Source organism: Acipenser ruthenus, chromosome 12 (genome assembly GCF_902713425.1).
Source record: "Acipenser ruthenus chromosome 12, fAciRut3.2 maternal haplotype, whole genome shotgun sequence".
Classification (NCBI taxonomy): Eukaryota; Metazoa; Chordata; class Actinopteri; order Acipenseriformes; family Acipenseridae; genus Acipenser; species Acipenser ruthenus.
In genome coordinates this window covers 19845217-19858448 of record NC_081200.1, presented here as the reverse complement: position 1 = coordinate 19858448, position 13232 = coordinate 19845217, and positions in this window count along the sequence as shown.

Genomic DNA, 13232 nt, shown 5'->3' with positions numbered 1-13232 from the left:
AGCCCTTTTCCAAGTGTTATATTTAAATTGTGTAATACTATAATTAACTAATTGGTCAAATGATTGTTGCATAATAAAATGATATTCCCTTTTCTGTTGAATTGTTCTGACTGGTTTCGTTGACGAATCAACAGTTTTCTGTGGATTCGTAGCACAAACTGTGGATTTGTTAATCAACATTAAATATGTGCCCTGCACTCCCCTTTTCTTCAACGCTACACAGCCACTTTTAGTTGGAAGATTCTTAGAATTAATCAATCAAAACATCAAAAGGTGAAGTCACAGAATTGGAAAATGAGTGGTTTTTCTAATCAAATACATAATCATCAAACCATATATACAGACACACCACAAATTGATTTTTAAAGCACTGTTGCACTGTTTTATTTTTACCACTGACCAGGTGGAGAATTTGTGTACCGCCCCTTTAAGGAATGAACCTAAGGAATTGAAAAAAAGCAAACACACACACACATCTAGATCAGATGTCCTGGTTATGTACAATATCTGAATCCTAAGCCATCTGAGGTAAATACAGTGCCGTGAAAAAGTATTTGCCCCCTGTCTGATTTTCTGCATTTTTTGCATATTTTTGACACTGAATGTTATCAGATCTTCAGCCAAAACCTAATATTAGATAAAAGGGACCCTGAGTGAACAAATAACACAAACATTTGATACATATTTCATTTATTTATTAAAGAAAGTTCAGCAACACCCGCCCCTGTGTGAAAAAGTAATTGCACCCTTAGACTCAATAACTGGTTACGCCACCATTAGCCGCAATAACTGCAACCAAACGCTTCCTGTAGTTATTGATTAGTCTCTCACAGCGCCGTGGAGGAATTTTGGCCCACTCCTCCATGCAGAACTGCTTCAACTCAGTGACATTTGTGGGTTTTCGAGCATGAACTGCTCATTTCAGGTCCTGCCACAACATCTCAATGGGGTTTAGGTCTGGACTTTGACTAGGCCATTCCAAAACTTTAAATTTCTTGTTCTCAACCATTCTGATGTAGACTTGCTTGTGTGTTTCGGATCATTGTCTTGCTGCATGACCCAGCTGCGCTTCAGCTTCAGCTCACGGACGGATTGTCTGACATTCTCTTGTAGAATTCTCTGATACAGAGCAGAATTCATGGTTCCTTCAATGATGGCAAGGCGTCCAGGTCCTGATGCAGCAAAGCATCCCCAAACCATGACACTACCACCACCATGCTTGACCATTGGTATGAGGTTCTTACTGTGGAATGCAGTGTTTTGTTTTCACCAGCCATAACAGGGCCCATGTCGGCCAAAAAGTTCCTCTTTTGACTCATCTGTCCATAGAACATTGTTCCAGAACGCTTGAGGATCATCCAAGTGCTTTTTGGCAAACTTGAGACAAGCATTCATGTTCTTCTTAGTGAGCAATGGTTTCCGCCTTGCTACTCTGCCATGAATCCCATTTTTGCCCAGTGTCTTTCTGATGGTGGAGTCATGAACACTGACCTCAGCCGAGGCGAGAGGCCTGCAGATCCCTGGATGTTGTTCTAGGGTTCTTTGTGACTTCCTGGACGATTTTACACCTTGCTCTTGGAGAGATTTTGGCAGGACGGCCACTCCTGGGAAGATTCACTACTGTCCCAAACTTTCTCCACTTGGACAATATGGCTCTGACTGTGGTTTGGTGGAGCCCTAGAGCCTTAGAAATGGCTTTGTAACCCTTTCCAGACTGATATGCACCATCAGAGGTAGTAACCCCTGATTTGGGTGAATTCTCAGGCACAGATAGTGTAAACCTGAGTCAGGAGGATAACATAGATAATTTGAGGGATGTGCCAGAATGCAGGTGTGCATACTAACCCCCATCATGAGCCTCGCTCAGCATGTAATTCCATCTTAAGCCCAGATGTTGTTTCTCAGTTGCTCAGTAGTATAGGAGCAGGACGTTTCAGAGAAGCATTTAACCATTTGTGGTCCTATGTTGGACCTGGTCCGACATTGCAATTTTCCCTTTCCGGTCCAATGTCGGACCCTGTCCGACATCATCAAAAAGACGTAAAAAGGTCTCTAGTCATTTTTTCTCTGGAAAAAGCTGAGAAAACCATTCAATGGCCGAGTGAGACCAATAGGAGCCGAGAGAAGCCGAAAAAAGCCCCGGCACCACAGAGACACGGACATAAACAAAAAAGATAGCTGGTTCTGCATCCAGTGCTCAAAGAATATCACAGACATTTGCAGTGCTTTTTTGAGATGTTGTAGTAATAAAATAATGACTTGGATCGCATTATTGAGGAGTTTGGTGATAAAATAAGTGATCAGGAGGTGATTTATCGGTATGCACTACTATGAAGAGGTATGTGAAAAATACAGCGAACAATGGGTGGGGCGGGGCTGGAGATGCAGTACTGAGTGTCCTGTTGATATGCAGTGCCTTTTAAACCTGTTTTTCTGTGAATAGAATAAACTGCGTCTAGAATAAACTGCGCGTGTGAAAATAAATTGGACCTGATGCGCCTGAGACACGCTGAATAAATGGACCGCAAAGGGTTAATAAGGTCAGAAATATAGTCAACGGGACGTTGACTGTAAGTAGGGGACAGTGTGACCAAGGGGAAGAAATTGGTGATTTGTAGTAAGTGTACCCCCCCTTTAAGGAATGAACCTATGCAAACCGGAATTGAAAAAAAAAAAAAACACACTCTAGAGCAGACATCCTGGTTATGTACAATATCTGAATCCTAAGCCATCTGAGGTAAATACATATTTCTTTGACTCAATATAGTTATAAAAACTTGTTTAAAGGTATTTTGTTGCTTTCAGGAAGTTACGGGATAGGATTTAGGAAGATATTAATGCAGATGATGTATAAAAAAGTTGCAAGCGTACCTCATGTGCTGTATTAGAGAAAAAGCACAGCTAGGAATTTATTCTTTAATTGTTACAAACAAGTAAATTGAAAATATGGTTAACTATAACTATTTAGTTAAAGTTCAGTAATATTTTCTAATACTTTCAAATTTACTGATTAAAGGTTGATATGTGATTGAGAGCTACGCAGATAGAAAATATTACCATGTGTGAATGAGAGAATAATTATCTAGTCTTACTGTATATGGCAATTAGAAAGCAGTACAAGATTTATTTTCTATAATTTGATCATTTTTAGGCTAAATGCTTATTTTTGAGTAAACAATATTTTCTTTGTTTAATACATAAGTTAATAAGAATTCACCAGATACTGCTATGCTGTATTACTTAATGTATAATTAAAAGTGTTTTATTTCAGTGCAATACAACTGTAGTAACTGATGTAAAACTGTGTTCTGACTGTAAGTGGCCTTGTTTAACAATGTATATTTGCTGTCTTGATGCAGAGGCCACCTACCGCTTTCATTTCTGTACTTTAGTACGTTTTGAATAACTACAGAACTCCTGCCAAAATAATAAATTCCAGACAAAACAACCCCAAGAAGCTTTGTGTCTTTATTGATCAAACTGAAAGACCATCGGGCTACACACACAAAAATAAATAAACAAAATCAAACACCTAACTCCATTCAGAGCACTAACTAAACCTTGTCAGGAACACCTTAACTATAAAACAGAACAGCTGTTTACCTGTCAAAATAAACACAATCAGAAAGGTTCTCATTGTACCTTTTTTGTGTTACGACACACAATCGGGGCTCTTTACATAGCAGAGTCCTCGAGCAGACTGACTGTTCTCCTTAAATATTGTCATTTGGCTCTGTGGAAGGGTGGTGGGCAATTCACTGACACACACGGGAGACAGAAGGTTTTATTTGAAACACTACACGGTTGCCCAGTTTTCTTTTTTAATTTTTATTATTTGTCGCCAGATGGCACTGGTGCTACAACTCTCCTTATACCAACGATGGTATGCAGGTGTTGCACTTGTATCTGACAGCACACACAGGTGCTCTAAAATAATAATGAAAACCAAAGGCGAAATAAAAAGAGAAAATAAAACACAATAATAAAACTACAAAATAAAGATGCTGCTTACGCAGTGCCCCCACTGCCGCTAAGCCTGTCAGTTCGGGTCTCCGACCTATGCTCAGCTATTCCCGATACACTGGGGTGGCCAGAGTTCCACGTATAACTACACACGTTCCTTCCTTATTTTAATTCTTGATTTATTTGTTTAAGGTGGACTGTCTTCCTCAGCCGTGCTTGCCTGTTTTGTTATCACTTAAACTGCTGACATTCCTGCCTGGTTTTTGTTTACACTGGCGTCCTTCGCCAGCGTCACTGGGTATCCTCTCTCTGGCCACCTGAATGCATAACCAAGCGCATTTCTTATGGGCTGAGCAATCCCCTAAGGCCCTCTCAGCCACTGAGAGAGAGGGAAACTCAACACACCCTCTTCCCCACCTCTCCGTGTTACTGCCATGACTGACAGGTGGATCTATGAGGCTGCTGCAGTACTGCGCATGTGCCAGATAGTCAGCACAGATCCCCAGTTAGTTGATTATAGTTTTGCCAGCGGGTAGCTATTGAGCTCTAATGGGCAAGGCCATGGGCCAAATTCATATAATGCTGAATCTCTTGGATCCTTTAAGACCTAACTTGACAAAGTTTTGAGATCATTCAGCTACAAGAAACTGGATGAGCATAGATGGGCCGAATGGCCTCCTTTTGTTTGTAAATGTTCTTATATAATTGCAATTTCGATAAAACCATACCAATGAACTATTCTGAACATTTCTGTATCTTCACGTACATCAAGTTTTAAAATTAAAATGGAGCATGGAACAGCTTTTTAAAATTGAAAAATGTAAACCTTTAAAAAGAATGGCCACCCCATCTGTCCTATCATCACCTACAGAAAATACACTTAGGCCCCATATCCATTCTTTTTCGGACATTGCAATATCAGTTTTGCTTTTAAGCCAAGTTTCCTGTATTAAAAAAATCTGAGCCCATTTCTCGTCTGTGCCTCTTTGAATGATATTTTACTTCCAGGAATGACACTGTATACTGTGAGCTGCAGAGTCCCAGTCTTGCTCAATTTTATACTAAAATATGTATGTTTGTTCTTTACCCCTTGCGCTCAATTCACAGCAAGTTTCTTCATAAAATCCAAAAGCCGGTGCATTGACTTCACAACAGCATGAACAGCATGAACTAATATGAACTAATAATTATTTGAACTTGCTTCTTTGATGAGTGCGGACATTCAATGTGAGGGAGATATACTAAAATATGTAGCCAGTGTCATATTTAGTGTAGTTCCTAATAACAATGATGTGAAAAGCAATGGGGTTTTACAGGATATGGTGTGCTGACAACACTTAACAGAGTACACTGAAGCTGTAGGCATGTGTGAGGGATTTGCAGGCACTGAGTATTGGAGGTTCCTAGATATTCAAGCTGTTGACAGTAATTAGGCCACGTTACTCAGATGTAATTATCCAGTGCTTGCAAAACAAATAGCTGAGAGGAAATTGAGTTGCTCAGGATGGTGGAGCATTAAAAAAAAAACATTATCATAAAAATGGAGTGCATTTTACATTACAAATTCCTAATTTATTTTTCTCAGAAAGACATCCTGGCAATTTGGCAGGAACAAAAGAGAACATGTTCAGTTTAAAGCCTGGCTTCTTTCAGCTTCAGACTGGCCCTGCTTGTAAGTGCCTCAGCCTGCCGGTACAAACTGAGTCAGTTCATATCCTTTTTAAATAAAAGACTTGCTACAGTGAATCCTACTGGTCAGGAGCTGTGGCAAAGTGGTAAGTGGTACGTGCAGGTGCAGTGCAGTAATCCAACAAGAAACAACAGACAAACAAAGTACTGGTGAAAAGGTTTCTGTTTATTTTAATCCAGGGGTCTGATGACCAAACAGAGAAAAATAATGATGGCTGGCAATACACAACAATGTGTATTGCACACTAAATGATGATGGGTTGCAGTCCCGTTTACAATAAACATTTATCCAACAAGAACATAATATAATCCTAATGCAAATACCCAAACACAAACACGATCACCTCTCCCAGTGACTGCTGTAGTGCTGGTTGTGAATTTACAATGTTATTTTAGTGAACAGTGTTGTCTGGGTTTTGTGCTGGCCGTGGGCGACAGCTCCGGATCGTGTTTTTTTTTTTTTTTTTATAATTTAGTCGTCGGCAATTATTTTTACCCCGGTTTTCACCCCAATTTAGCATGCCCAATTATTATCTGTATTCCCGGCTCACCGCTCGCAACCCCCCCGCCGACTCAGGAAACGGAGGCTGAAACACGCGTCCCCCGAAACGTGCTCCTTCCAAGCAGTCATTTTTCGCACTGCAGATCCACAGCAATGCTACCAGACCTATAGTGCCGGAGGACAACACAGATCTGGCGGCTCCGCTGCAGAGCCACAGGCGCCCTATCGGCCACAGGGGTCGCTGATGCCCGGTGAGCCGTGGATTCCCCTGCCGACCTAAGCCCTCCCTACCCGGGCAGCGCTCAGCCAATTGTGCGCCGCCCCCTAGGAACTCTCGGTCACGGTCAGCTGTGACATAGCCTGGATTTTAACCTGCGATCTCCAGGCTATAGGGCACATCCTGCGAGGAGCGCCTTTACTGGATGCGCCACTCGGGAGCCCCCGGATCGTGTTTAGCCGTCTAATACACAAGACAAACAAGACAATATAGACAGACTGACAAAAACAAACAAAACACTCACGTTCTTTTTAAACACAGAAATACCGTTCCTTTCGGTTAATTTGCATAACCACAACAAAGGAACAGATTACGTCGCTTCGACCCTTACTTCGACGTTATAGTCACTCATGACCCCTTGCTAAACGATTGCAGCCACTCCAATCCGCGGCTACCACACCATTTCCCTTCCAGGTCGATGAGTTAGTGCACCGAAGGTCCGCCCCTTTTCTAAATAATTGACTTCCTTTTAACCCTTGGAACGAAAGTGTCAAGCCAAGTAGTCCAGGGTACTCTGTTCCCGTTACTTAGCGCTCTCACAGGTCGGAAGGGACATAAACTACCAAGAATCATTGTCTTTCTGTCACAGGAGCCCAGTGAGCTTAAGCGGACACCTGCAGGGCTGGGCTTTGTTCTCCAGGGGCTGGTAGCTCGCCGACATCCGCTGTGGAGCTCATGAGTGTAAAGAGGATGCCCACTGACCTTCAGTTTGCCTTAGATGTTGTGGGGATTGCTGCAGTAAGGGAGGATAACACTGTGTAACACATTTAGTAGTAAGTGTTATTTCCTAATTGCTTATGCCTCAAAAGTATAGAAAATGGCTATTATTCCCGACAAACATTGCTTTTGTGACTAGGACAGTGATATTTTGAAATGTACCTATTTCCAATGAGAAAACGGGCGAATTTGTGTCTTTTCGTTCACATAAAGTCAGAAAAAAACAACATATGAATCCAAATTAACATGTATTTATACTAAAGTAATACAAAAATGACTACAAAAGATTTAGAAGTGGGTAGTTTTTCGAGATTTACAATTATACTGTAAATCACTTTCATGAATCAGCCCCCAAATGTAGTCTCCCATCATGTTCTCGTTATACTGTCCTTGGTAGCGGCGTTCAAAGTCCAGTATATCCTGGTGGAAGCACTTGCCTTGCTCCTCCGAGTACGCTCCCATGTTCTCCTTGAATTTATCAAGATGAGCATCAAGGATATGGACTTTGAGGGACATCCTACAGCCCATTGTGCCGTAGTTCTTCACCAGAGTCTCAACCAGCTCCACATAGTTTTCGGCCTTGTGATTGCCCAGGAAGCCCCGAACCACTGCGACAAAGCTGTTCCAAGCCGCTTTCTCCTTACTAGTGAGCTTCTTGGGGAATTCATTGCACTCCAGGATCTTCTTTATCTGTGGTCCGACTTTGACCTTTGCCTCAGACAGCTTAGGGAAAAAGTCTTGAAGGTACTTGAAGGTTGCCGACTCCTTATCTAGAGCTCTGACAAATTGTTTCATAAGGCTCAATTTGATGTGCAGTGTTGGCATCAGCACCTTCCGGGGGTCCCAGCCGTACTCATCATACTTCAAGGCGTCCAGCAAGGTCTTGATGCTGTTGTAATCCTCTTTGAGGTGCACCGAGTGAGCCAGGGGAAGAGACGGGTACTTGTTACCATTATGGAGCAGCACAGCTTTGAGGCTCCTGGATGAGCTGTCAATGAAGGACAGTATAACGAGAACATGATGGGAGACTACATTTGGGGGCTGATTCGTGAAAGTGATTTACAGTATAATCGTAAATCTCGAAAAACTACTCACTTCTAAATCTTTTGTAGTCATTTTTGTATTACTTTAGTATAAATACATATTAATTTGGATTCATATTTTTATTTTATTATTTCTTAGCAGACGCCCTTATCCAGGGCGACTTACAATTGTTATAAGATATCACATTATACATTATTTCACATTATACAGATATCACATTATTTTTACATACAATTACCCATTTATACAGTTGGGTTTTTACTGGAGCAATCTAGGTAAAGTACCTTGCTCAAGGGTACAACAGCAGTGTCCCCCACTGGGGATTGAACCCACAACTATCCGGTCAAGAGTCCAGAGCCCTAACCACTACTCCACACTGCATATGTTGTTTTTTCTGACTTTATGTGAACGAAAAGACACACATTCACCCGTTTTCTCATTGGAAATAGGTAAATTTCAAAATATCACTCCTGGTCACAAAAGCAAAGTTTGTGGGGAATAATAGCCATTTTCTATACTTTTGAGGCATAAGCAATTAGGAAATAACACTTACTACCCAGGAACAAAAATTGTGTTACATAGTGTAATCAGACAACATACAATCTGTATTCCTTCCTTATCTTAAAAACACATTTCTGAAAGGTCAAACCTTTATTTGACCAGTCTGACCCTACTGTCAGAGACAGACTATCTTTGTATAGGCAATGAAACTAAGGGGTTGATTTGATGAGCCACCACTGTTTTTAGAGCATTTTACAGCACTGGGGAATCACCTTGGATTGCATCAACCACCTATTCATTGTTCCCTGGATTACCAATGAAATAAAGTGGTTGATACAATCTACATAGGTGATCAAATCAACCCTTAAGTGAAATAGACAAACTCCATTTCCTCTCTCAGTAATGGTGAGCAAAGCACAATACAAAGTAACTATGCCTGGACCTCCAATACCACTCTTTGATAAGCCAAGATAGAAGAGTGTGCCCTACTGAGACACCAACTCCACATCCTGCAGCACCTGATATTGAATATTAAGGTCAAGGAACTGAGCAGGCTTTACTGTCCTTCATTTGGGAAATCTGATGAGAATCCTGCTTAGATTGGATTGTTGTGTCTTAACACTGTGCAGAAAAAAACACAGCAGTTTAGCTGTGCGATTTACAATTATATAACATTAAATGAAGAAAAAGCGAAGAAAAACCTGAAAAGGCTGTATGCGATCCAGTTTCTGATGAAACGCATCTTCATGAAAATCAATAGATTATCTTTTCATCTTTTGTCCCTACTTATTTTTCCATGAAAAGAGCACATATTTAACACATCCTTTATCCAACAGCATAGCAGTAATGTGTCGTGTAGAGAAGCAAAATGAATTATGTAACAAAAGATAGATTGTTAGCTAGATTTGGATTTTAATATGACCTCCCCTATGTCCTTGTTTATTAAATCGATTGGATTCACACAGTTGACTATTTTGTATAATCTAAATGTAATACATAAAACATAATTCTGAAAACACAGTTTAATGCATTTTTAAACCTCCATTATACAACAGCTGTGTAGTCTTCTACAGTTAAATGGTACATCCTATATGTGATTCTTGTTTCTAAAGACGTGGGAGAGTAATACGATTTGTACTGCTTGTCCTTGATTAAGAAAACATTATGAAATACATTAATTGTGAAGGCTCAGACAATGCCAACCTAGACTATCTTTGTATAGAACTACATTTTGAACTGGTTTGAACTCCCTTTATTGCTATATTACTGATACATGACTGGGTTTTACAAAAGCTATAGATCGTTCTCTAACAATTTTCACCTGTAATTTGGCCCAATTATGCATATATGAAAGGTCCGCTCGTTAACCAAGGGGTCATGTTTGACGATATATAAAGGGGACGTAGTGAGCTGATCTGTTCCTTTGTGAATGGTTAAATCAAACCAGAAGGAGAACCTGTGTTGTGATACGTGAGTGTTTTGTTTGTTTTGTTTGTCGATATTAATATACTGTTGTATTATTATCTGGACGGCTAACACAACCAGAGCTGTTGCCAAAGGGCAGCACTAAACCCGGATCAACATCACTGCACTTTGTTGTCACGAAAGAACTGTATTCACTACGAGCACTAGAGCACGCACTGTGGACTGGTGTTGGTGTTTGTGTATGTGTTATGTGTGGGTGAACTGAAATAGGACTGTTATATTTCAGGGCAAACCCGCAGATTATAAATAAGCAATACACGCCACTGTATTGCTTCATTGTCTGCGTTGTAAAATGCAGACATTGTTTTCTCTCGGTTTCTTTATTGTCTGCGTTGTAAAACGCAGACATTGTTTTCTCTCGGTTTCTTTATTATTATTATTCCAGTTTCCAACAAAATTCCGCATGCATCTCCTCCTAGAGCTTTGAACTGATCAACTCAAAACTTTGCACAAGTGCTGCACACTATCTCATTTGAGAAGCTATTACTTTTGGTGGCAATCGGACTGTTGGATTTGGGGGTAACAGGTCATGACCCCCCAAAATTAAACGGCTTATAACTCCTTTTAGGAGCAAGATAGGGTCATAGTTACAATTGAACATGTATAGAAATGTATTGGTTCTCTAAAAGCCAACGTGGCTTTTAGAGAACCATGACCTTGACCTATGACCTTCCCAGAGCCAGATATGGACATTTTACTGTTTTAAGAATGACCGCTAAAAACTGGACAGCTCCTACTCCTACAGTTTTCAACCGATCAACTCAATTTTTTCACTCAGCTTTTCCAATATGTTTGAATTTAGTTGGTATTAATTTTTGTAGTGATCGGATTTGAAATGTGGGCGCAGTGCCCAGAGAAATGCCATATTCCAAATTTCTCTGTCTGCCCTCTGGTGGCCAAATCTTGTAACTGCAGATTTGACAGTATATTGCTCCTTAAATAATGCAGATAAGCTCATATGTAGTATTGGACATGTATAAGAAACCAACTAACAGCTTTCTAGAAATGTCTTGGACTTTGACCTTTGACCTCTCATGGTCAAACTGGACAATAGAATGTTTTAATAGCTGTTATCTCCTTAAATACTGCACATATGCTCATATATACTATTGGACACTTATAGGAAACCAACTAAGAGCTTTGTAAAAATGTCTTGGACTTTGACCATTGACCTCTTGTTATTGGTCAAACTGGACAATACACTGTTTTGACAGCTTAATTAGCCTTGCAGACTGCATATAGACCATTATTCACTATTACACATTTATAGGAAACCAACTAAGAGCTTTTTTAAAAAATGTCTTGGACTTTGACCTTTGACCTCTCATGGTCAAACTGGACAATAAACTGCATTTACAGCTTCTATCTCCCTAAATACTGCAAATAGGCTCATATGTACTATTGGACATTTATAGGAAACCACCTAAGAGCTTTCTAAAAATGTCTTGGACTTTCACCTTTGACCTCTCATGGTCAAACTGGACAATAGACTGCATTTACAGCTACTATCTCCCTAAATACTGCAAATAGGCTCATATGTACTATTGGACACTTATAGGAAACCACCTAAGAGCTTTCTAAAAATGTCTTGGACTTTCACCTTTGACCTCTCATGGTCAAACTGTACAATACACTGTTTTAACAGCTGTTATCTCCTTAAATACTGCACATATGCTCATATATACTATTGGACACTTATAGGAAACCAACTAAGAGCTTTGTAAAAATGTCTTGGACTTTGACCATTGACCTCTCGTTATTCGTCAAACTGGCTTGCTTTACCAGGTCATATTGGGCGGCGTCGGCGTCCGTCATGGCCTGGTAGGCTACTTGGGCCTCTCTGATCAAGCAGGGTCCCAGCTGGCTAGCCCAAAACTCCCTTGTCCATGACGCAGTGGTAGTCAACCGCTCAAGCACGACCAGGTATGCTTCCAGGTCATCCAGGGGCAGCAGTGTGGAGTAGTGGTTAGGGCTCTGGACTCTTGACCGAAGGGTTGTGGGTTCAATCCCCAGTGGGGGACACTGCTGTTGTACCCTTGAGCAAGGTACTTTACCTAGATTGCTCCAGTAAAAACCTAACTGTATAAATGGGTAATTGTATGTAAAATAATATGATATCTGTATAATGTGAAATAATGTATAATGTGATATCTTGTAACAATTGTAAGTCGCCCTGGATAAGGGCGTCTGCTAAGAAATAAATAATAATAATAATAATAATAATCCTCCAGCATAATTTTCTGTGCCCTCGCCTTTGGGGCTGTCATCACAGGTCCTGGGGATGCGTTGGGTACCTCTCCGCTCTCCTTCTCTCCTCGATCTCCCATCTGCTGTCCAGCGCCTCCAGCAGCGCCGATAGTGCAGCGTGATCCATCCCACTCTGACACCACATGTGGCAAAGTGATTTGCAGTGCGCAGGTGTAATGGTGATGTGATTATGAAACAGAAGAAAGACAACAAAGTTCACGATCCAAACAGGTTTTATTTTTATAATCCTGGTCTAGTGACCACAAAGAATAATCCCACTGTTCCAAAACAATGGGAAATAATAAGACACAGTTTGTAAATAATAAACACAGTAGAACACACACAAAGACACACACACAAAACATACTTAGATCTTGATAAATATAAAATATATTGCTGTCTAACAGTGTAGTATGCATTTGATATGTGGATTCAAAATGGTAAAATAATGAATATTTTAGTTCTAGAATGTGAATGATGGAACATGCTGTGAAGACCTCCGTGTTTTGCAAATCCTGCACTGCATTCTTTATGTTGTAAAACAAGCAAATACTCAAAATAATGTGCATGTTTCTCTGAAAAATATTTGTACTGTATAACTGTTAATGTTTTGATATGATAAAAGCAATTTGACATGATGAAAGCAATTAATTTACTAAACTTGGTTACAGACACACAGCCACATGGCCTGAGTGTTTCCTATTTATTTTTTTCAGGAAGTGACTCCTGCATATTGGATCATTGGCCTGCTAAACCTCTTTGTGATTGCTCGTCTGATTGGGCCTATCCTCTCCAAGATTATAAATA